A 26,410-nucleotide genomic window follows, 5' to 3' on the forward strand; every position below is an offset into this window, starting at 1 on the left:
TCTGTGCTGGACGGGACCAGCGGTGAAGGCTCTGTGCTGGACGGGACCAGCGGTGAAGGCTCTGTGCTGGACGGGACCAGCGGTGAAGGCTCTGTGCTGGACGGGACCAGCGGTGAAGGCTCTGTGCTGGACGGGACCAGCGGTGAAGGCTCTGTGCTGGACGGGACCAGCGGTGAAGGCTCTGTGCTGGACGGGACCAGCGGTGAAGGCTCTGTGCTGGACGGGACCAGCGGTGAAGGCTCTGTGCTGGACGGGACCAGCGGTGAAGGCTCTGTGCTGGACGGGACCAGCGGTGAAGGCTCTGTGCTGGACGGGACCAGCGGTGAAGGCTCTGTGCTGGACGGGACCAGCGGTGAAGGCTCTGTGCTGGACGGGACCAGCGGTGAAGGCTCTGTGCTGGACGGGACCAGCGGTGAAGGCTCTGTGCTGGACGGGACCAGCGGTGAAGGCTCTGTGCTGGACGGGACCAGCGGTGAAGGCTCTGTGCTGGACGGGACCAGCGGTGAAGGCTCTGTGCTGGACGGGACCAGCGGTGAAGGCTCTGTGCTGGACGGGACCAGCGGTGAAGGCTCTGTGCTGGACGGGACCAGCGGTGAAGGCTCTGTGCTGGACGGGACCAGCGGTGAAGGCTCTGTGCTGGACGGGACCAGCGGTGAAGGCTCTGTGCTGGACGGGACCAGCGGTGAAGGCTCTGTGCTGGACGGGACCAGCGGTGAAGGCTCTGTGCTGGACGGGACCAGCGGTGAAGGCTCTGTGCTGGACGGGACCAGCGGTGAAGGCTCTGTGCTGGACGGGACCAGCGGTGAAGGCTCTGTGCTGGACGGGACCAGCGGTGAAGGCTCTGTGCTGGACGGGACCAGCGGTGAAGGCTCTGTGCTGGACGGGACCAGCGGTGAAGGCTCTGTGCTGGACGGGACCAGCGGTGAAGGCTCTGTGCTGGACGGGACCAGCGGTGAAGGCTCTGTGCTGGACGGGACCAGCGGTGAAGGCTCTGTGCTGGACGGGACCAGCGGTGAAGGCTCTGTGCTGGACGGGACCAGCGGTGAAGGCTCTGTGCTGGACGGGACCAGCGGTGAAGGCTCTGTGCTGGACGGGACCAGCGGTGAAGGCTCTGTGCTGGACGGGACCAGCGGTGAAGGCTCTGTGCTGGACGGGACCAGCGGTGAAGGCTCTGTGCTGGACGGGACCAGCGGTGAAGGCTCTGTGCTGGACGGGACCAGCGGTGAAGGCTCTGTGCTGGACGGGACCAGCGGTGAAGGCTCTGTGCTGGACGGGACCAGCGGTGAAGGCTCTGTGCTGGACGGGACCAGCGGTGAAGGCTCTGTGCTGGACGGGACCAGCGGTGAAGGCTCTGTGCTGGACGGGACCAGCGGTGAAGGCTCTGTGCTGGACGGGACCAGCGGTGAAGGCTCTGAGTCTCTCAGTGGCGGTGCGGACCCTTCGGGCGGCCATGGCGGTGCGGACCCTTCGGGCGGCCATGGCGGTGCGGACCCTTCGGGCGGCCATGGCGGTGAGGACCCTTCGGGCGGCCATGGCGGTGAGGACCCTTCGGGCGGCCATGGCGGTGAGGACCCTTCGGGCGGCCATGGCGGTGAGGACCCTTCGGGCGGCCGTGGGTCCTTGGGCGCCCACGGCGAGGGCCTATGGCCCCCCCCAAAAAAATTAATGGGGAGAGTGACAGAGTCATTACAAGTCTCTGGGCTGGACGGAACCAGTGGTGAAGGCTCAGAAGGGCTGGACCACCCACACACACAAAACAGCCATGGATCTCACAAGGAGCACTGCCTCCTCCAGAGTGCTGCCCACACACACAAAACAGCCATGGATCTCACAAGGAGCACTGCCTCCTCCAGAGTGCTGCCCACACACACAAAACAGCCATGGATCTCACAAGGAGCACTGCCTCCTCCAGAGTGCTGCCCACACACACAAAACAGCCATGGATCTCACAAGGAGCACTGCCTCCTCCAGAGTGCTGCCCACACACACAAAACAGCCATGGATCTCACAAGGAGCACTGCCTCCTCCAGAGTGCTGCCCACACACACAAAACAGCCATGGATCTCACAAGGAGCACTGCCTCCTCCAGAGTGCTGCCCACACACACAAAACAGCCATGGATCTCACAAGGAGCACTGCCTCCTCCAGAGTTGGCTGGACGGTCTCTGGCTGGACGGTCTCTGGCTGGACGGTCTCTGGCTGGACGGTCTCTGGCTGGACGGTCTCTGGCTGGACGGTCTCTGGCTGGACGGTCTCTGGCTGGACGGTCTCTGGCTGGACGGTCTCTGGCTGGACGGTCTCTGGCTGGACGGTCTCTGGCTGGACGGTCTCTGGCTGGACGGTCTCTGGCTGGACGGTCTCTGGCTGGACGGTCTCTGGCTGGACGGTCTCTGGCTGGACGGTCTCTGGCTGGACGGTCTCTGGCGGAAGAAGCTCAGGAAGGTCGTCAAAAAGCTCAGACTCAGGCTCGGCAGAACATGACTCAGGGCCCACAGTGAGGGAGGATCCACAAACCCACAAGGTGTGGTCGATGAACTCGACAAAAGGGAGATGAAGATCTCCCAACAGCAGCATCTGGGCGAGTAGATCGTCTATCCCACTCCAGAATTGCTGCTTGAGAGATTCCTCATCTCTACTCACGTCCTGATACAGGTTGATATAGACCTCCACATACTCCTCCAGTGATCGCCCATCCTGGGAAATCCAGTGATCTGCCTTCTTGCCAACCCTCCTTTTCCTCATGGTCGGTTCTTCTGTCACGGTTGTGGTGTAGATGAAGACAGGCGGAGGCAAAAAAAGCTCCAATTCAAAGATTTACTCAAAAGCAACAACAAACAGGTACAGGCAGGCAGAGGGTACACTCACAAAACACTCTAACTTTACATAGACGAGAACCGACCAAGACAGACTGAACAGAAGAAACTAAATACAGAGACAAATGAACCATAATGATGTGAAGACAGGTGACACAGATGATGATAACGAGGAACAGGCTGGTAAGTGAGGGAGTGAGTTCAGGTGTGGAGACAAGGAGGATTCTGGGAAGTGTAGTGCAGACAAGGACAGACAGGTGCAGACGAGGACTGTGACAGTTATGGTATATTTGGTATTGTTTATTTATTTGTTTGTTTGTTTATTTATTTGCAGTTACACTTTTCTTTATATAATTGTATTGTGTTTTCTATACTTGTTATTTTATTTTATTTATTCATTTTTAATATTTTGGTATGTTTGTTATTTTTTTAACTATACCTGTTATTTTATTTTATTTATTTCATTTTTTTTAAGGAATTTTCATGACTGAGCAAAGGAGAGAACATTAGTTGACCTTTTTGAAAGTCTATAAAGGGAGTCTATGGGGAGTGTATAGGGGTTGGCATAAAAACACACTAAAATCAAAATGGTGTAGAAACAATTTTCAGAAGTGCAATTTACAAATAATTACAAAGAATCAGCAAGTAACACGTTGCATTAAACCTGAAAATCTGAATTAGAACTGAGGTTTTGTAATAGTGTTACAACCTATTCCGAGTATACTTACCCAATCGATCTCACCCTGGTAATGGTGTAGGTTGTCACAACGTACACATATTAGACATTGTAGATTTCAAACAACTTTAATTTGTAGCAGATGAACCTGGCAACAATATATACAATTTGAACATAAATAGTGCTAAAATACAAATGTAAAGTAAACACCCTACTTATCCCATAATTCATCACTTCGACTGCCCACATTCAAATCTCTTGTTCTACCCATATAGCACATTATCACCCACATTGTATTAATGAGGCATTGCTGGCAGGTGTTTGAGGGGATAAAGGTAGCGTGTAGGAAAGAAGGGACATGTTTTAGGGAGAGTAAAGCCCAGGCTTTCACATACAGCCAGAAACAAACAGTGCCAATTAGTGCCAACTGCCTCACGCACCACAGAGGGAGGCGACGTGTCCCAGGAGGTGCAAGACTCTCTGTCTGTGATTCCCCATGATGCCTGTCCCTAACACTCTGGACGACTGCGGGATGGAGAGTCCACCTGATACCTGTTGCCGTGGTAATGGCCCTGTGAGGAGGTGTAATTAAGTAATAAAGCTGGCTGGAAACTATGGCATGTATTGGCTGCTGTGCTGTACCTTCTTGTTCTTCTTGTTTTTTATTATTATTATGATATGAATCATGAGAGTCTACCAAGATTAACACCATGGTTTGCTACCTAATTACTTGGTGAGCCAATCATGGCCTCCATATACAATTGTGTTACAAGTTGTGTAGGGTTATGTGAAGGGCCAATGCATTCCCATCAGGAACTTAAACACACCTTAATGTTAAACTTTTATTCATTTTGTTCCATAAACGCACTGCTCAAGAAAGAGATTTCTGGTAACACTTTACAATAAGGTCTCATTTGTTAACATTAGTTAATTCCTTAACTAACATAAACTATCAAATAAGCAATATGTTTTTACGGCATTTATTAATCTTAGTTTATGTTAGTTATTACAGTTTTTCTCAATTGTTTACACACAAATTCTGGTACTTGAGACACAATAACCACAACATGTAACTCATTCACCAACCCCCTCAACCAATTCTGCTAAACTACAAGCACAATTCCTGCTTTACACTCAAATTGTAGTACTAAAACACACTTTTTTCAAAAAACTACACACAATTCTCTGCTTTTCGCACAATTTTCATGCAGAAAATATCTTGTTTTCACAAGGAACACACTGCCATTCAAATATGCACACTGACTCCTCACATGGGCAAACACCCTTCACACTATTTTACAATTAGCAATCAGAGCTTTAGCATAAAAGGGCAATAGGTGAGCTCTTCAATGGAGCAATGGATGCCAACATTGGAAACAGAGGCAGAGCCAGAGGTGTGAGAGTAAGAGGAGGAGGACGGGGAGGACGAGGACGTGGACGAGGAAGGCCAAGGACCGTAATCTCTGATGAGATCCGAGCCACTTTGGTTGATCATGTGGTCAACCATGGTCTAACAATGAGGGAGGCTGGGCAAAGAGTACAGCCAAATCTGAGCAGGTACACTGTAGCATCCATCATCCGGACTTTCCAAAATGAGAATAGGTAAGAAATCTACTCCCACTAGAAAATTGCAGTACTGCATATCAATACAGTACTCAATGAGTACAGTAGTACAGTATTGCATGTGGACTGTTCTGTAGGACTGTAAAAATACTGTAAAGTATGTTTCAAGTATTTAGGAAATGTATACCTACTTTGTATTTACAGTATTTTACTATTTGTTTGGCAGAACTGAAAGATTACCAACACAAGGTGGTCGGGAACGTGTTCTGTCTCCTGAACAGGAAACAGAAGTCATAAACATGGTCCTAGAAAACAACGCCATAACATTACAGCAAATACAAAGAAAAATAATAGAAAACAATGACATATTTCAAAATATTGATAGGGTAAGCTTATCAACACTGGGCCGTGTCTTGCGCAGAAATCATCTCAGGATGAAGCAGGTCTACAGGGTGCCATTTGAACGCAATTCAGAAAGAGTCAAAGAATTGCGATATAACTATGTGCAAGTGAGTCCAACAATTGATGCATACTCTCAACATTGTATACAGTAAATTATACATATTTCAATATTGTAATCATAATGATTGTGCTTCACAATAGTGACCACTCCATGTCTATTTCTGATATTGTCATGTGTGTTTCAGAGAGTCCTTGAGCTAGAGGTGGCTGCAGTGGAGCACCAGTTCATCTTCATTGATGAGGTTGGGTTCAACCTCACAAAGAGACGAAAGAGGAAGGAATATCATCGGCCAGCGTGCCATTGTTAAAGTCCCTGGCCAGCGCGGAGGGAACATCACAATGTGTGCAGCAATTACCCACCACGGCGTCATCCATCACCACGCTACCCTTGGCCCCTACAACACCGCCCATTTGATCACATTCCTGCACACCCTACACAACACACTCATTCCACCAGATCAGGTAGATGGCCCAGAGCAGCTCAGGTACGTCGCCATTTGGGACAACGTAAGTTTCCACAGGGCTGCTCTGGTTCGTAACTGGTTCACTGCCCACCCACGCTTCTTAATTGTTTATCTCCCTCCATATTCTCCATTCATCAATCCTATTGAGGAATTTTTTTCTGCCAGGAGATGGAAAGTGTATGACCGTAATCCACAAATGCGTATACCTCTTCTCCAAGCTATGGAGGACGGATGTGGAGATATAGCAGCTGATCCTTTTTATGTCTGCAATCTCCATGCTAGACGATATTTCCCCCGCTGCTTGGCCAGGGAAAACATTGCTTGTGATGTGGATGAGGTGCTGTGGCCAGACCGAAACAGAAGAGAGGATGCAGCATAGATTTTGTTAGTTTTTTTTTTTTTTTTTTTTACTGTAACTGTGTACAGTAAATTCTTCTGTTGTTTTGTATGTAGTGTATGTGCAACTTTGTGTTGGTTGGGAATGGGATGTACAGTACACTGTGTACATTGTTTTTGTGGGGAAAATAAAATATATTTGTTACCGTGTATTTGTGTGTTCTGAGTATAAAAACAATATTCTCAAATATTTTATAACACACTTATGTATGTACTGTCTGTAGTAAGTGTAACACTGAACAAAAAAAAGGCCTAAATCATTATGATGAATGGAGAAGTGTTTTCCATTCATCGTAGTGTTTTACATTGAGTACATCAGTGTTCAACTGGTTCTTATAAATGTCTATTCATATGATGGTTTGTGTGTGTCATTTGAAAACAAAAACCATTTTGAGAAGAAATAACATTGTTTTGAATGTAAAGTTTCATTTTGCAGGAGAATTGACGGGTTTTGCCCATTGTGTGTGTGTTTTTTGATTTGTGTGTAGAGTTCTGAGAATATGAGGCATTCTTTCAGAAAATGTGTGTAAACAATCGAGAAAAACCGTAAAATGGTCATATTCATGTAAGTCCACAGTGCATTAACTAATGTTATTACACAGCTCTGTGGAATACTTGATTCTGATTGGTCAATCGTGCCATCCAGCGGTATGTTATTCAAAGATAACAACCGCAGAAAAACGATAACACATGCTCATCCGGGTTACTGAAGTCAGCAACGCTATACGCTTGCTAGGAACGTTTTTTCTTTGTGGAAGATTTGCATTTGGTGAGCTAATAAAATATTAAAACCGTTACGGAACAGAGGACCCGGAGACATTAGAACAAGTGATAGTTTATTTTGCAGCAATGGGCATACAAACAGGTGAATGGCCAACACAAGGGAGAGGAGAGCACAGGACGCAGATGCTGGAGAGGATCTCTGGAGAAGAATGTAGGACCTGATCGTTGGAGGTACACGGAAGAAAACACGAGAGATAAAGGTCCTACAGGTTTCACACACTTGGGTAAAACGAGACTAGACGATGAGGGAACACAAGGTGAGTGGTTAATGAGGGAGATCGCTGACAGGTGCAGGTGATTGTGAAGCAGGTGCAAGGAGGTGTGGGCCAAGGAGGTTGCTGGGAAATGTAGTGAAGGAAGTTGTGACCGTGACAAAAACTCAGTCAAATCAATATTTTGTGTGCAGTTATTTAATTATGCCATCCAGTATCGTGGACTCGCGCTCTCTTGTTTCATACAAACGCAGCTGCTTCCATTTAGTGACTATTGTTGTGTACACTGTTGGATTATAAAATACAAACAGGTACGTTTTTAAAACAGTATAATCTTCAATCAATATCTCTTATCTCCATAGTTATTTATGTGGCTAAATGCTGTGTAATAAGTTGTATGACTGTACCGTATCTCATAAATGTCCGTCTAGTTTGAACTTGCCAAGCCAGCAACTGCTCTCTCCGTGGAAGCTCTGCGTTCAACGACCTACTAAAATATTTATGACAACATGGTAATTTCAAAATATTTGTAAAACAATTGTGCTTCTTAATAGAAACTGTGACATTTTTTTTCAGGATTCAAAAGAACAGCATTTATTTGAAATATTTTGTAACATAATAAATGTATTTACTGTCACTTTCGATCAATTTAATGTGTCCTTGCTAAATAAAATATAAAATATGAATTCACTACATTGAATTAAATACATTTATTTTCTTACGGTAATTTGTTCATGGTTTTATTGTGAAGTCATAAGTGCATATTCCAGAAAAAAACTTTTCTTTCTTTCTTTCTATCTTTCTTTCTTTCTTTTTTTCTTTCTTTCTTTCTTTCTTTCTTTCATGTTCAATTGAGTTTCGCTAATGTCACTTGTCACATTACAGCAGCTCAGTAGTGAATACTGTTTCATGTTAAAGGTGACTAAATTGTTTTAAGACCATATTTGGCTCTTCATTGGCTGGTCTGAGAGAGATAAACGGCATTAATGTTGATCAGCCCATCATGAAATGCTAAGATTGTTGGTGGTTTTAACGCTAGTTTGTTGTTATCGCTAGATAAGCGCATTAACTCTGTCCATCCCAAGAGCCGTGGCTAGTTCGTAAATCTCTAATCTGTTTATTTTTATATTAGCAAACATTACCAATACTTCCTCTCCCACCACCCATGAGCCTATGGTCAGTAATAATATCGCCTGGAATGTGAAAGGAAACTGGTCAATGCTAATATTATCAGCTGAAAGCAGGTTAGCATGGAATATTGCAGATTACGTATATTACAGCTCATATTAAATTACACAGGAGTGGTCTTGCTGCTCTCAATGACACTCTGTTTGAACCCAGTATTATTTGAGATGCACACTAAAAATAAGTGTTGCTTTTAATCTTTAAGTCAAAGATGCATTGAATATCCTCAGGCAAGCTGTAAAATATTTCATATTGTGCATTTCTCAAATGTCAAAGCATGCCTCATATATGACATCTATGTCTTTTCGATGATATAAACGTCCAAGCTAAATATATTACACAATGCACATGTGGGATTTTCAAATGTCAGTATAGTCATGGGTAAACTCACAAGACGAGGGTATTTAAGCATGTTAGTTGTGCTGTTCTGTTTAGCTGTGGTTGCTGGTTATTTATTTGGCTTAGTCGTTATCACTCTTAGTAGAAAAGGTCTTCATAGAATCTTTAGCTTTAATAATTTAATTCGGTTTAATTTAAATTTTATTAATTAAACAGCTCATAAACATACTTTATCAATACAAAAAAAAACATGTTAAACATGAAATTATCATGCAATCATTTGATACATTTCTTCTTTTATAGAACCTTTTTAATTCTTTAAAACTGTATCAAGAACCATAGGGTTTATATAGAACCCCACTGACCCCTTTTTTAAATTGTAGAAATGTGCATTAATATTTTCAGAGTTAACATTTATAATGGTGAAGCAGAAATGTTTCATTGAATTATTTCTAGTGCAGCCCTTGAGTAGGGGTCTGTTAATGGAAGCATATTTCCACTTTTCAATGTAATATATTCAAGACACTTTGGTCAGATTAACTATAATTCTGAAGGATAATAGAATGTGTAATTCATAATTACAGCGACAAAGATTCTGATTAGAATGCTTTCAAAGTCCTTTTCAAGGAAAGTCTGTTCACTCTGTGGCCATATTTGTAATGCCTCAGGTGCAGCTTTTTCGGGGATCCAAGACCGAGTCCTATTGAAATGGGGGAATCCTAAAATCTCTAAAACTGCTTGCCGAACTAACAATTAACCCTTAAATGCATGAATGTTTCGGCAATCATTATTACATATTCGGGTCTTTAGCGACCCGGATCTATATCTAACACAGATGGATTTCTGGTCGCGACAATATAAAACTAGAATTTTCAACATCTTCAAAATCAACATTTTGATCACTGACAGCTTCCTCACCAGATCCACCATCAAGTGTCAGTGACTCATAATGAATAGGAGTTATATTAGGAGTGAATAATAAATGAAAATAAATTCTGCAAACAATATCTTGAGTTTAGTGATATTTATACCACACAGTGGAGACTTTTTACCCCAGTGAATATTTCTCAGAATAGGTTTATTTTTGAAAATCCATATCTGGCACATTCAGGTATTGGCTACAAAAAAAAAAAAAAAGTATATTGAACATTTCCAACAGTTCATTTAACATTGACCTTCTGTGATAACATCTCAGTCAGTAGTACATCACAGTGGGAAAATCCCACTAAAGAGCACACTAAGATTTTCAGCAAGTAAACATAAAATAATTCATGAAACATTTTACTAAACAGCCATTCAAAAGTTTGGGGTCAGTATTACTTTTATTCAGCAAGGACACGTTCAATTAATATAATCTGCATATTCAAATGATTTCTGAAGTGTGATATTGATATTCACGTGACATTGAATGAATGCTGAAAATTCAGCTTTTCCATCGCAGGAACAAATTACATTTTAATCATATCTTAAATAAAAAATGTGTAAATTGTAATAATATTTAACAATATTACTGTTTTATTATATCAAATAAATTCAGCCTTGGTGAGCAAGAGACATCTTTCAAAAATGTTTAAAAAGCTAACCAAACTTTTAAGCACTATTGTGTGTATGTATATACTGTATAACAAACAAATCATTAATACTTTTATAATATCTAACTTTTCCAAACTTGGCATTTATAGAAAAATATACTTCCCATGATAACAGTTTACAAAAAATTACTTCCTGTCACTATCTATCCTATTACACAACATAATGATATACAATATAAGTAATGTTACTTTGAAGATAACTGTATCCATTTCTTATTATATAACAAAATATATGTTGTTAGTTGCCATCATTGCTATACATTGCTTTTGTTTGTTGAGTGAACTACAGTGTGAGCACATTTTTGTTTCTAAAAGCAATTCCATAAGTAATCTCTATATTCAAAACAAGTAGTACACAGGATTCACTTGTACTCTCCCTTATAGTAATTGCTTACATTTACAAGGCTTTTTCAAAATGCCTTTTTAAAAACTGTTTGAGGCCACACTGCTGTAATCTATTGAAAGTGTAGAGTGCAACACTCTTATAGCTGAATTCCATCCAGCCTTTAAATCAATATTCCTTTGAAAATGTTTCTTGAGCTGCTTAAGGATTTCTGGCACATACATAATGATTTTGCTGCTGAACATAAGTGATTTTTATTGATCTCCTAATGAATTTCCAGCAGAAGGTGAATACTACTGCATAATTGATAATAATGCTGACCAAAAGTTCACTTTTGAGAAAGGAAGACTGCTCCTGGCTAAATATTGTTATGGAAAACTGCTAACACACAGGGAATGCAGACTTTGTTCATTTTGTAGGCATTCATAAATGTTTTAACACTGTTATTTCCATCATATTATAGATGGTGCTTCCTGAAAATCTGCACGTCTGCTCATCAGAGCGATGTCGGAATTGCTATATGAGGTTCTGGATATGAAGAGGGATTTATGCATATTTTCCTGTCACCATGGGATCAAAGCATATATTTGGGTCAAGGGGGTTGATTTATTAGTTCGTGCACACCTCTGCTTCTTATCAATCTGTTTCAAACACAACACCAAATATCTTGCTACAACAGTAATGCAATTGTGGCTACGATTGAGAACAAATATATCTTCTTTCAGCTGCTATTTTAATATCATGAAATATCTTCACTTGGTTAATACATGTGGCTTTACAGAAGGAAAAGACAGGGGCAAAATGAAAGTAGAGATGATTTCTTTATTTGATTCCACTTTGATACACACACAAGAGGTTATTCGGTTAGATGTGGCGATGCTGGAAGGAAAGCAAAAAAGAGGATTTCTCCTTGGGAATGGAACTGAAAAGACACCTCGACAACTTTTGGATACAAAGACACGCTTTTCATTCTTTAATGCCATAAAAACACATAAAACACATATACATGAGGAAATCTAGTTATTGTTCACCATCAATATTTTACTCTAATCCGATTTCATCAGATAGTCACCCTGTGCCTGTTTTATTGTGGTTCTGGGTGAAGTATATGAGTGTTACATTTTATGAAAAGCTGTGTGTTTGAGGCATTTTGAACATTCAGCTATTCTCAGTATTCCATAATCGCTAGGCCAAAAGAAAATTTGCTACAGTGGCTTAGAGTGCAGCGATAACGCTGAAGAGTGACGGTAACCTTGAGGAGTCCATTGAGACTTTAGAGAAAGTCACTGCAACACAAGGCATAGTGGGAACGCCGAATGAAGGCATTCGGCCAATTAGAGCCGGGAATCTCCTCAGGCAGCCCGGACCCAATCCCCCTCCCTTAGGGATCTCTCTCTCTCTCTCTCTCTCTCTCTCTCTCTCTCTCTCTCTCTCTCTCTCTCTCTCTCTCTCTCTCTCTCTCTCTCTCATCCCTTTGCTCAATCTCACTCGGCCTTAGTTTCTCTCCCTCCCTTGACTCTTTCCATCTCCTTCCTATCCCAGTGCGGTTTGGCTCTTAGTCCTTAACTCTATTAACTCTGCCTTATTTTATGCCTGTTCTTTACAACAGAGGGCCACAAATTGAGAGAGGTCAATCAGAGTTGAGCCCAAATGGCTGGGAAGGAGAAACTTTTCTATTTCAATTCAAAGGTCTTTGTGGAAGAGAGTTTCACTTTGAAATGCTGATTTAGTGGCCTCTGTAGGCCTGGAGTAATTGAGCTCCTTTAGGACTCGCGGAAAGTTATTGAAAATTGTACACTGTCTTTAAAATCCTCTGGTAGGAAGTGACAGGTAGGGTTATATGTGCAAGAGAGGGAAAACTACACCAGTGTATGGAATGTTCAGGAGGAATGTTCAGGCAAATATCTAGTTATTTATACCACAGTGACAATAAGTTATTTCACACAGACGTTGTTGTAAATTAAACTGTATTTTATCCAGTTCAGAGATCTTGTGTGAGCAGGAACTGAATTCGAAGTGGCTTTATACCTTACCAGCCAGTTATGCAGTTCAACAATTAATTCTGTTTATTCAACCTGTGTTGGGAAGTGAATAAAATAATAATAATAATTCAGTGATTTGTAAATGCTGCTGTTTCTGTATTGTAGTTTTTAGTTATATGTATTAAAATGTACACTATTGTTCAAAGGTTTGGGGTCTGTAATATTTATTTATTTATACTTTTATTCAGGAAGGATGCATTACAGTTTTTCTTGATTGCTTAAAGGAACACCCCACCGCTTTTTTTTTAAATAGGGCTTATTCACCTTCTTTGCTGCATTTAAATAGGTGGGCAAATGCATTTTTGTCTCAGTGCATGCACTGTTTTAGTTTGGCAGAGCAGCCGCTAGCTTAGCTTAGCATAATGAATGGAATCCTTTGTTGCCAGCTACCATGTTGTGAGTAAAACTGATAAAAAAACAAAAAAAAACGAATTACTTCTTGTGGCCTGCGTATTCACAACGAGTACAAATAGCAATCCAGATTAAGACTAGGCGATTTCCTATGCAGGTATTACTTGGGACTATATGGGTGGGTGGGGGGGGGGGGGGTGGGGGGCACAGGCGAAGCACTGGTACTTGGACGCAGAGATATCACACAACACCTGAAATCCATCAACATACCGCGTGAATATTAGCTGGCTATTTGTCCTACAGTAGACATAGGGAATGGCGATGAACATGGCGGATTTTGTGAGAGACGAAGAGGCTGACTTCTCATACAGTCAAGATCCAGAACCATACCTATACGAACCAGAGTTTTCAGAAGAGGAGCTGCGTGCTTTGGAAATAGAACGACAGGAGGAGAAGGTTGCGATCGCTCAACATCAAGAGGACGTGAGGATGAGAGCCAATACGAACTGGTGGTGTGAGTGTATGTCTTTTGCTCGTTCTCACAACCTCTTGCTATGCAGGCAATTACCATGTTTGCTGTAACTGTAGCTGTAACTTCTCAAACTCAACACAATTGAAAAGCGAAGATACTCGGTGCAGGTCACGCCGGTATGTTGACGGAAGTTGGGTGATTTCAGGTGTTGCGTGATATCTCTGCGCCCAATTAGCAGCCTGTGCTTCATCCCAATATAGTCCCAAGTCAATATCTGCCTACGAAATCGCCTAGTCTTAATCTGAATTGCTATTGGTACTCGTTGTGAATACAGGCCACAAGAAGTAATTAGGTTTTCTTTTCTTTTTTTTTTTTGGATCACTTTTACTCACGACATGCTAGCTGGCAACAAAGGATTCCATTCATTATGCTAAGCTAACCTAGCGGCGGCACTGCCAAACTAAAACAATGCATGTACTGACACGAAAATGCGTTTGCCCACCTATGTAAATGTAGGGGAGATGGTGAATAAGCCCTATTTTTAAAAAAAATTGTTTTGTTTCTGTTTTGTGTGGCCAGCAGTCGTCCGTGAGGGGCTGCTGGCTTATACTTTTGTTTTTGTATTTGTTTATTTATTAAAGTGTTAAATGTTCGCCGGTTCCCGCCTCCTTCTTCCCATAACATCTGAACCTCGTTACACCAGGCTTTTGAACTAAAATTTCAAAACGCCATTTATAAAAAAGCATACCCATTTCCCTAAACTATAAACACTACTCCCCTGTTTTGACACATGAGCCAGATTTGTTGAACTGTCACAGCAAAACTCTACACACAAAACCCTTCATTTCTCATTGCCTATACCATGTTGTCATTTAGAAAGCACTAGCATTCAATGTTGTTTACTCAAGTCAGCACAGCTTCAGCTCAGTTAGCACACAATTACCCAAGTGGAAACACTAAGAGTCAAAATTGATCAAACACCAATCAGAATCAGAATCAGTTTTGGAACAATGGATCCAGAAAGACATGAAGGAAGAGGTCCGGACACTGGAGTGGAGGAGGAGGAGGAGATGGAGTGGAGGAAGAGGTGAAAGAAGAGGAGGAGGTGGAGGAGGAAGGTGAAGGGCAAGGGCAAGGAGACAAGTCTCGGATGAAATTCATGCCACTCTAGTTGCTCATGTCTTTGTCCATGGTATGACTATGAGGGAGGCTGGGCTACGAGTAAGGCCAAATTTGAGTTGCTTCATCCTCGCCTGATCAAGAAAAACAGGTAGATGTACTTCAGACTGCTCTCTACTGTAACTTTTGAGAACTCTCCCATGTGTGGTTACAACACATACATGTACTGTAGCTGTTGCCCTATAATAAATTTCCCTACTACTGTAATAAAAATAAATGCATCAAATTGCCTCATATACAGATAGAGTTCAGCCGACAAAGTTTAAATCCCATCTGGTTAGTGTCCCATAATGTTTACGCATCAGGTCAGTAGGCGGAGATAAGGCGGTCTTTTGTGGCTGTTCAAACACATTCAACCACATGAGCATCTACACTACGCTTTGTTTATCGACTACCACTGGAAGGGGCCGAAAGTGGACAAGCTCAATACGTTTCAGGCCCTATTTACACCTGTATTTAGCGTTGTCCACTTGTGATCCGATTGACCAAAACACATCTTAATACCAGGGGTACTAAATGTAAACTAAACAGGGCCTAAATTATGATAGAATAGTTGGGTGAACTATCTCCAATTTAGCTACTTTTTCTCAGTAGCTTGCTTCTACTATATATAGTACATTGACAGTAGTTTTACTACTTTATATAATGTGTCTTACCTTGGCAAGCTACAGTTTCTAAATAGCTTCCCCAACAGCATAATTTTTTCTTGGAGAAACGTAATGAATTTATGCATTCACATACTTCTCCGTGGACAGAAAAAAAAAAAAGGGTTTCTTTCTCTTTCCAAAGCCTTGTCTTCTCCCATGACTTGTGGCATGCTGGAGCAGGATTTTTATGCTGAAATAAAGAAGAAAAATGTTTGAATATGAAAAAAACAGCCTCTCAGCCCATGTGCCTTAGCCTCTATAATTTTTAAACAATATTAATAAACAAATGTCTTGTATATGGTATGTTGTAGTACATCACTCAGACAGTAATTTGACCCACTATGTATCATTTACATGCCTTTACATAAGTTAACAACACGTCCTGTATTTCTGTGGGTGTCAGTATGTGTTTATATGCAGAGTCATTACGGGTGACTTATGCGTTGCTTGTGCAAGCAGAACTCGTGTTGCAGAAAACATGTTGTCCTTCTCTTCGTTTGATGGAGAGCAGGGAGGAAGTTTGGCCCTGCAGCCCCATTCATTCTGCTCCAGTAGTACAGGGCTTCATGTACTGCATGGTCAGATCAAGCAGAAGGGACTGCTTTTGAGTTCAGTTTGATCGCGGACCACCTCCAGGCAGATCAACACATAAACAACAACCAGTGAGATAGACTCTCATAGGCCCCACTGGCCGGACAGCACTTTGATTACAGCCTCACTGTTTCTCTTTCATGCTGTTTCCTAGTCTCATGTACTGCAAGGTCTATATAAATACTTGGAAGTGTGAAAGAAAAGTGAGTTTTTTCAAAGTGAACAGGTGCCAAACATGGCCTTACTTTGCTCATCTTTCCTGAAAAAGCTCTCTGATTTATTGACTTAGCTCTCTGTCCCTGTTTGTACATGTTGTTCTTATGGAGTTGGAGTCTTTCCATCAGTCTGGTGTAGTGTTTATTCGTGCGCTGCAGGCCACTGGTGGAACACAATAACACGACACGCATCCTAGCGTGGGAGCAGCCAGTATCTGTTCAGCTAGACAACTGACTAATACCTTCGTCTCATTTGTACTTGTTGTGTAAGCCAAAGGACGTGGTGCGAGCTCGTCTGAGTGCTTGGTCACGCGCTTCCATCTGCAAACCTGGACATTCAACTGACCCGACAGTGAATATCAAAACTCATAAGAATAGTAGTGCACTGATATTGATCAATATAAGGCAGTGGGGTTGTTTCCTAGGTAAGTAAGGATTTGACTGTCCTTCTCAGACAATGGGCGTGTTGGTACATGTACAACCTTGTGAAAAATAGTATACAATAGCATACTTTTTTTTTAAAAGAGTACTTATTACATAAATAAAATACTTTAAAAGAATATACTTAAGTGTGAAATGTAACTGGACACTTAAAGGTTAGTTGTTCTTAACCTAAATGAGTTTCTTTCTTCTGCTGAACACAAAATAAATTATTTTGAAGATTGCTGGTAAACCAACAGTTGACGGTAGCCATTGACTTCCATAGTAGGAAAAGAAAATACTATGGAAGTCAATGGCTACTGTCAACTGCCTGGTTACCAACATTCTTTCCTTGTGTTCAACAAAAAAAAAAGAAACACACACAGGTTTATAACAACTTGAGGGTGAGTAAATTATGACATTATTTTAATTTTTGGGTGGACTATCCCTTTAATTGCATGTAAATTGGAATTAAATTACAATGTATTATGTTTAAATTCATATTAAACTAAATTAGCTGGACTATAAGTAGGACTTACAATAAGTACATTTTACATGTAATTTCATGATTACTTCAATGGCCTATTCTATTGGTAAAATGTAACTTTTTTTATGAGGTGGTGATTTTTTATGAATTTGTATTCTCTGTAAATTGTACGAAAACATATATTTTTAAGCATAATAACCATGAAGGTCAAGCTTAAAGCATGACAAAAGATTATTAAAAAATAATTTAAAGTAAAACTTTTACTTTGTATATAATTCTTAAGTATGTTAAGAAACACTAATGAAAGTGTACTCTCTTTAAGTACACTTAAGTGACTTTTTATTTTATCTTCATTTCAATATTATATTATCAGCATGTTTGTTTAAAATACACTTTTTTTAATTTGAAGAACATTACAAGTACACATTAAATGTAAATAAGCATACTTCTTTTTCACAAGGGCATCCACACTTCTGTTGAACTGCTTTTGGCATAGCAAGCAGGGACAGATGCCTCATGGCCTGACAAACTGACATTGTGCTAAAGGAACAGCTGCATCGTGGCGCCCTTGGGATTTGACACTAACCTTGAAAGATATCCCTTACTTTACCAGAGTCTACTCATGTACGGTAGCTTGTTGGTGATCGCCCAAAAACTGCATCTGCACAGTAGCGCACATCAACACACCACAGCGGTAGCAAAGCAGAAGAAAAGCCTGTGGGTTTGGCTGCCTGTCTGACCAACTCACTTCAGCACGCCTTTTATCCCGTCGTTTACTGTAAACACACAAACACAAACAGAGCGGAGCTCGGCTTCAGTGGGAATGGGTAATGATGCTGGTGTGTGTGTGAACCGCTGTCAGGGGTGAGCGGCAGATTGCACAGCACAGCCAAAGGATACTAACAGGAAACACTGCTCACATCTCAGGCCCAAATGTCTCGTACTGGATCATAAAGTGTGCGAAGGAATGCCAAGCAACCTCTGCAGAGAGCTATTCTAGAGAAAACGGAATCGTGTTTATGCAGGCATGCTGTGTTGAGCTGTATCAACTTATCTATTTATATAAACAACATTTCTGGGAGTCAACTGTGAAGGAGTTTATAGTCAGCTGTAACAAAACTAGTTTTTTTATGCTGTATCTGCTCTTAGTATGTCAGGGAAAACTTGCAGTCAGCAGGTCATTATAAACCAAAATAAACCCCTAAATGGCAGTGCAGGTTCAGATATGAAGCCGAGGTTGTCATTTGTTATCAATTGTAATTGGTGTCAAATGTACCTTGGTTTAGAACAATCAATAGTAGACTCAAAAATGCACAATGAGTAATGCAAGCATGGCTGGGAGCATCAGACCAACTACAACAATGAGAAATTAAGGACATTATTGGATTATTGTCTGCAAAATGGCTGAAAAATCATAAATACAATCACTATTAATTAGATGTAAAGGCTTATCACTTTTGACCAATAGGTGGCGCTGTTACCAAATTGACATGGCGTGGTCAGTGTCAGGTGACAATGACACATCCAAAGTTTGGAGTCAATATGCCAAAGCATGCAAAGTCACAGCCTTAGAATCAGCTTGGCACCATGCCACCAAATTTGTTGATGTGTTATTCGAGAATGGTTTGGTCAATAAAAAAAAGTTTTACTAATTTTGTCCTGCCATGGTCTGAAGATGATCTGAGCTGATTTTGGTTGAAATCGGGGCAACCGATTGGTTTAAGGAGGAGTTCAAAAAAGTAGGTTTTCGAAGAAATTCAATATGGCAGTTCAACCGAATATGGCACAACTGGTATAATTTTGATCATATGATTCAAGGAATCTATCGAGACCAGTGTCATTAAAATAGGCAAATTTAATCAAAATCTATTAGCATTTGTTTTTAAATTACATTATAATTTTTGACCACAATGTGGCGTTGTTTTGAAACTTAATGAGTAGTACCTTCAGGCCAAGGTGCAAAAAACACATACCAATTTTTGTAACAATGCACTAATAGGTTTGTAAAATACAGCATTTTATGTCAAAACTTCAAAAATGGAAGATGCTCAAAATGGCTATGGGATAATTTGGTTTCATTCGACTCTTTCTCTCATTTTTTTTGTTTTGTGATTTTTGGGCAAACCATTCGGAAGTTATAAGCAAAAATAGCCATTTTTCATATCCACTGACCAGTAGGTGGTTCTAAACGTTGCAAGTAGCCTCAGTTTATGCTTGAGATTAAATGTACCAAGACTCTAATACACTAAATCATTGCAGAGATAAAGCCTCGGTTTTTGTTTCTAGACCTTATGGTTCAAAATGTATTAGCATAAACGAGTGCAAATTTGGACAGTTACAGCTACTCATAATACTAAAACAACACAGGTAAAGGATAATGTACATTTAGTGGACCACTATAAAAATAAACACTTAATGGGGTCCTAATGTCATTTTCACAAGAGGCAAAAGAGTGTGTATGTGTAGTTTTAGCTCAAAATACTCCACATATATTTTTATAGCATGTAAAATTGTCACTTTTTAAGGGTGAGCAAAAACACGCAATTTTTGTGTGTGTCCTTTTAAATGCAAATTAGCTGCTGCTCCCGGCACAGAGGGCGGAGCTTCAAGAGCTTGTGTGTTACCAGCTCCGATTACCTCAAGCACAGAAAATTTCATAAACTTTTAGCCTTTTATGTTCAAACCAGAGTCGGACAAAGATGGAGAGGGTCAAGAAGAAGTGACATGTAGAATGCAAGAGGACATTTCTGAATGGTTAGTTGATGAATGTATCTGATGTGGAGTTAAATCTCTTCTAGTCATTGATTAGCATATTATGTCATGACAATCTATAAATCGCGTTCCTGGGGGTGGGGTTTATGTAAATTGTAGAGTTAGTGATGTCACTAACCTGTGAAGAAGCTCATTGTAGTCCCTACCAGTCATTTGTTTTAGTCCTTAAAAAGTGATTTCTGTAAAAGAAAATATCTCCCTTTGCATTGAATTTTCGTAACTTTCCAGATGTTGTTTTTGCTCAAACAGTAACATTACACACTAACAAAAAATAAAAAAAATGAAATCATAATCAACCAACCCTTTAATGCGAAAAAGAGGGCTTGCACGGCTACTTAAAGTAAATTATTTTAATATATGAGAAAAAAAGATACCACAAAATGGTACAATAGCCATGAAACTAGCACAGATAGTTTAGGGGTCATAATGCAAAAATATTTTTCCAATCAGAATCAAGTATTCAAGAGAACTGTGTAATTTGCATGCTTAATGACTACAGTAAACACCTGAACTAGATTTCCAACAGTGTTACAAGCCATGCTTTTTAATAAAAACAGTCTGTGTACATGTGTAATTCAATTTTGATTCAGATATTGTGGCGAGTTAGCTTCAGGTGGTTATAAAAGGGAAAGCTCAGGGGAAATAACAAGCCCAGTGACCGCAGCAAAACACTGAGGCACAATTCACCCCATGCCAGCTTTAAAAATGGACATGAGCTGGGGTGAATATTACACAGCCATAATGAAGGCATGAAAAGTGCCCTGAAGTGCATTCCACGCATTTGCTTACTGTCAGTGTGTAATGAAGACAATAACAAAACTAGTCAGTGCAATACTCCTACTTATTTATGCATTCAATAGACACTGAACTGATGGAAACAGCACGGCCAGGCAAAAGCATGCATTAATATAAACATTGCGCTGTGCTTTTAGATATAAATATTCAAATAAGTTGCATGCTGAAATTGTCAGCCTCAAACAATTTAGCAAATGTGTGATTTTGCGCTACATTGCATTTGAAAATGTTTGTCCCTGGTTTTGATGGCAGCGTGTGATTACATGTGATCTTTACGGTGGTAATTCAACAGAGTGTGTCCTCCGTGTTTTCGCAGGTCGCATGTCACTGACCCACATATGGATCAGGGAAGTCTGCTGTCAGTTAGAAAACATAATCAGTGACACATTACTGGCAACTCCAGGCTATGTAGTTAATGCCACAAAAATGAAAATGTATATTTAGAGAATATACAGAAATGGACTGGATTCAGACTGAGTTAAGATGTTTATATTAAGCTCAAACTGAGAACACTGAGTGAACCGAGTGAATTTATGGTGTATACAGACTCAGAGAACTCAATAACCTCTAAAAGTGTTTGAAAAGTGTTTGTTTCTTTTTTGGTTTTTGGTTTCGAAAATAATCCAAAGCATAAGGAATCCTTCTGGAAACCTACGGATAATGGGGTAAAGCTAATTAATGCTTGTTCACCTGTAAATTCTTTGTTATAATCTGAGGACCTCAAGTGCATTCAGATGTGTGCTGTTTGCTGCGGCGGGGCGTGCGGGTGGATGGGTTGGGGGCTCAGTCATTTGATGTCATTTAAGAATGATTGAAGGCAGTTCGGAACAAAGGATGCTTCAGAAAATAGCCAAGCATTAAAGCTGATGCTCAAATGCACTGTATTAACTCTGTAAAAGGGGATATAATAACTAATGTACATGAGATGAGCTGGCAAATGAAAGTAGATTGAGGAAACATATGGAGATGAGTAGGGTCTGGCACGAGATGAGATGTGTGACCCACTTTCTGGTTTGAAATGCAACAGATTGAATACATGTACTGTAATCCTGATATGACATAATACACTAGCATTAAATGCTATGTTGCGAGTACTTAAGATTCTATGATGCAAGCACTTAAGGGTCATTTAAGGAAACTGCTGATGTAGCTAATACGATCTAACTGTCATTTTGATGTTGGGGAAAAACAAACGGATAACTGGATGCTTGGCACAGTCCATGACAATGTAACTGATGCGATGCCACTGAATCCTGTGTGAAAGTTGGCACAGAGAGAAACGGCATTGAATTTGTCCTAAAATCTATTATTCATATTCGTTAACCTAGAGAGGGAAACTTAAACTCATCCACCACAAATTACTGGTGTTGATTGCAGTGACAGAGATGCTATAACCACAAACTTTACTGAAAGTGTCAAGCGGGGATACGGACTTCACCACCAGCACAGGGGAACTGAAGCAAAAGAAATGTTGGTAATTTGAAGTAAAATAGTTAAATACACTCATTGGGGATTAATAAAGTCCATTTGATTATGAATTGCAATGTTACCTGTCAAAACCAGTGGCTCAAACAGACAAACAGTCTATGTATGTTAACTTTAAAAGGAATGTAAAACAAATTATCTAAATATGGTAAAACTGAAATGTTTAAGGGTGACTAGGTATCAAAAAAGGATATGCAAGGTTTTTATTTCTCCTTTTCTTAATCCTAAAATAAATAGTAGACTTTCATGCCATATAGAAAACCATGCAAGCAATAAGGTATCATTAATTAATAAAACTGCCCTGTTGATATACAGATGTTACTTTATAAATCTTAAAGTCCCCCTGTGGTGAAAATAGAGCTTTTAATGTTGTTTATATGTCTATGTGGTGTTTTTAATATGCTTTGAGACAAACCATGTGCAAATTCAACACCATTGAGGAGTATTTTCTCTTGTCTCTGCAAAAACTGTGGTGAACCAAAGACAGTGTCAAAAGCGTGGTTTGAAATCGCTGGTGTTTCTGACGTCACAAACTACCTTGTAACCAATCACATCAATGTGATCGTCAACGAGTGGATCCCTTAGCTGGTGTGAGTGAGTGGAGGCGGGGTTAATTTGCATATTCATAGAACCGCATATATTAAATGAGGCAAGAGTGTAGAGTTACATTCAAGCTATTTTAAAGCATGAAGACACTTTTTTTCAAGGAAAAAACATTTAAATATGTAATTTTGGTGATCAAAGGTGAGCTTTAAGGGATCAAATTATTGACTACCGGGGGACTTTAAGGTAATTCATTTAATAAAAAAGAATAGCCTCTCCTACCATGTTTGCCAGTGGCAGAATTAGCACTATTAGGAGAGTTTGACAGAGATCAGAGTACAGTAAATATGAGGGGTCATTACTCATCTTAAATTGATTACTGTAAATGCATCAGTAAGAATTGGCATAGAGCTTTGGTTGCCAAACTATCTATATACTCAAAAACAGCTAGACAATCCATGTATTTTGGATTGAAGTAAACAATACATACTGTTTATAATATAATATAATATAATATAATATAATATAATATAATATAATATAATATAATATAATATAATATAATATAATATAATATAATATAATACTAAACACAACAAATTGTGATCAATTAGCCTTAATATAATATAATATAATATAATATAATATAATATAATATAATATAATATAATATAATATAATATAATATAATATAATATAATATATAATGAGTAATTGTAATATTACATATATTACATTAAGTGTTCCACCATCTTAAACATAGTTCACGTTATTCTACACCTGCATGGTTGACATTACTTTGTGCCCCCCATGCAGAACAGATGGTCCATCCTGTTCTGGCGCCGTGCTGCACTGTATTTCACACTGAAACCGCATTTATACAAGGTTACATATCTCACAGTACTGAAATGTAATATGACACTTGTAACTTTTACCTGAGAGCCTCTTAACAGAGAAATACCTGTCTGAGTTCTCATCAAGGACAGCGGCGTGTGAGACCACATACTGGATGTAAATAAAACTGTAAAGTTGTACTTTTCCAAGCAATGACTAATAAGTGATTTTCTAGCAGGAGGAATCCGAGTGGAGATGTTCTAGATATCAGTCTTCTGTTTTCCCCTGTGACCAGCATTGCGTTCCTGCTAAGCGTGGTATGATTTGTGCCACAAAAAAATATTTAGACGTTGGCATGTATTGTAATACTTGCTGCCGGAAGCAAATAAAGGCATACATTATACACTTCCACTTACTTTGACTCACTAACATTGTTAAAAGATGTTCCTACATTGATTTCACTTTTTAAAGGCTCCATCATTCCCACTATACTGTGATTAAACTACTATCTGAGGCATATCTGAGTGATGCTATTAGCTGTCCTTCAGTTCAAGAGAAACGTGCACCTCCAGCATACCCCACTAACTGTACATTTGTAATATTCCCTTGAAGTCTGCGCATGGGAGGAGGGGAATGAGCTCTTGTTCACGATATTGCGTTTAATGTTCCTCGGATTTACCAAAAGCAAATAAATGCAATGCACAAAAACCGCCCGCCCACCCACACGCACTCAAACTAAGGGGATCGTATATTTGGCAGTCGAAGACGAATAAGTGAATGTCTTACCTGGACCCAAAAGTGCAAACAGGGGAGTTGAGGGGGACAACGACTCTATGTTTCGCTCTGCAGCAATGATGGAGATAAACGCAGACACGCTGAATATGATCACCAGCTAAAAGAACGAAATAAAGCGGTGCCGAAAAAGAGCAAGAGAGGGGGAGAGAGAGAGAGAGAGATAGAGAACTCCGTCTCCCCCTCCCCGCACAGCCTCCTTCGTTTATCTCCATCCCTATGGCACAAAGATAGAAGCACAGCCACAGACAAGCTAATCTCAGCTAAGGAAAGCATCAGCAAGAACTGAACCAAAACAGAAGGGAAACAAACTACAGGCTACTTGCAGTCGTCTAAACCTACCGTAGTGCAAATATATGTACTAGTCAGTGCGTGTGGGTCGCTTTCTCTCCCTCCCTCGCTCTGTCTTCCTCTCCGTCTGCCTCGCTCTGGCTGCGTCCAGACATGACTGGGGCTGATTTAGGTCAACACGTCTGTCTGGCTGAGCTCGGCTCATCTGCTGCGTTGCCGTTTCTGTTCGGCTCTAAGGACTAAGTCTAAGATCGAAAGCCCCTTTAACCTTGGAGCGGAACGGCCACTTTGGCCGGTCGCCGCGAATGGGAATGCAGGCGGGCCCGGCTGACTGGACGTCTCACGATGGGACGGGTTTACGATGGGGCGGCCCGGTGACGCATTGGAATCCAAGTCTTTATTGTTGACTTTTCAGCCTGGGAACACCGTCCTGCACATGCAGACAATGGCATCAGCAGCTCCAAAAAAATAAAAAATTTGATCCGGGCTCGCTTCTCCAAATTTTCCGTCTGCATATGAGACGGAGCGTAATTCCAAGATGTTTGACTCTTCTTTCTTGGCTCTACTCTCTTCAATTGCTCTGCCCCGATGAAAATGATACCTCAACGGCGGAGAGGAGCAGAACAGCGGTATTTTGAGAGGAGGTGCTCAGCTTCTCTGCCTCCCCAAAACAAGCCAGTAGACTGCAGCTGCGAGCTCCTGTGCCTCCACTCTAGTTGTCTGGCTGTGCCGCAGTGCGTCTGGGAGGAAAAAAAGACTCTACGTCTGTAGCCAGAGCGCTGCCACTCGCCTAAAACCATGCCGTGACACAGCAATCAGATGACTTGTGTCAGCAGAATGATGCGTCATCATTTCGTTGAGCAGAAGGGATGCCGGGAAAGTTTTTCGGTGTGCCATGCCATCCGAAAACCCTGTCTTAACATTCTGCTATACTTGTCTCCGCTGTCGGGGAGTAGCAGGGGCACTATAGAATAATAAACAAGAGAAAGGGAAATTGTATGAGAGAGAGAGATGGCAGAAATGCATCTTGTTTGCGCTTCATCCACCTTAATTTGTATTCCATTTTTTTTCCTCCACCTTCGATGTTTGACTTCCCTCTCTGTCTCACTTCCAAACTTCCTCTCCACCGCTTTTTCTTTCTGCTACTCTGTTCTCTCTTCTTACCCTATGAAGTGCATCAATGGAAAGAAAATGGCTTCTAAGTTTCCAATGTTCAGTATGAAAAGGGTCTCTCATCCTTTAAATGTCACAGTCTATTCTGATGGAACAAACAGACATATAACTACATATACGCTCACATGCCCACTCTCATATGCATGGCATTCTCAGTGTCTTTATCATGGTACAGGTACACCTTTGCAGTCCTTTGTCTGCACATGCCTGTTGTAATTAGCATAAAAGTAATATGTCTTTGTTCTAAAATTGACATTTAAGGGAGAGGCAGCCAGTACGTGAGCTGCTGAACTGATCTGCTTTCTCTATCTCCAGAACTTATGCTGTCTGCAATTGTGAAAGCAATAATTGTCCAAGAAAAACACTTTTCTCTATTTCTCCTCCCTTCACTACTCTCACTCTCTCTTTCTCTTGCGTATGTGTTTATTAAAGGAACATCTCACCCAGAAATATTTCCCTTGAAAAAGTAGACTTTAGCAAACTTTAAAAAAAG

General features: G+C 40.9%; 1 long non-coding RNA gene across 2 annotated transcripts; it reads right to left on the reverse strand.

The window, feature by feature from the left end:
* Positions 1 to 11,630: 11,630 nt before the first annotated feature.
* LOC143702478 (uncharacterized) lies at positions 11,631 to 26,351 on the reverse strand. 2 transcript variants are annotated; one of them, XR_013190443.1, is made up of 2 exons: positions 24,796 to 26,351; positions 11,631 to 18,008 (listed from the first exon to the last, which is right to left on the reverse strand). It is a non-coding gene; the product is annotated as an uncharacterized LOC143702478 (long non-coding RNA). The 2 variants fall into 2 exon arrangements; XR_013190444.1 differs by lacking the exon at positions 24,796 to 26,351 and adding an exon at positions 24,448 to 24,584.
* Positions 26,352 to 26,410: the final 59 nt, after the last annotated feature.

This window comes from Siphateles boraxobius, unplaced genomic scaffold, assembly GCF_051911475.1.
Source record: "Siphateles boraxobius isolate OS27281-9 unplaced genomic scaffold, OSU_SipBor_1 35, whole genome shotgun sequence".
Taxonomy (NCBI): Eukaryota; Metazoa; Chordata; class Actinopteri; order Cypriniformes; family Leuciscidae; genus Siphateles; species Siphateles boraxobius.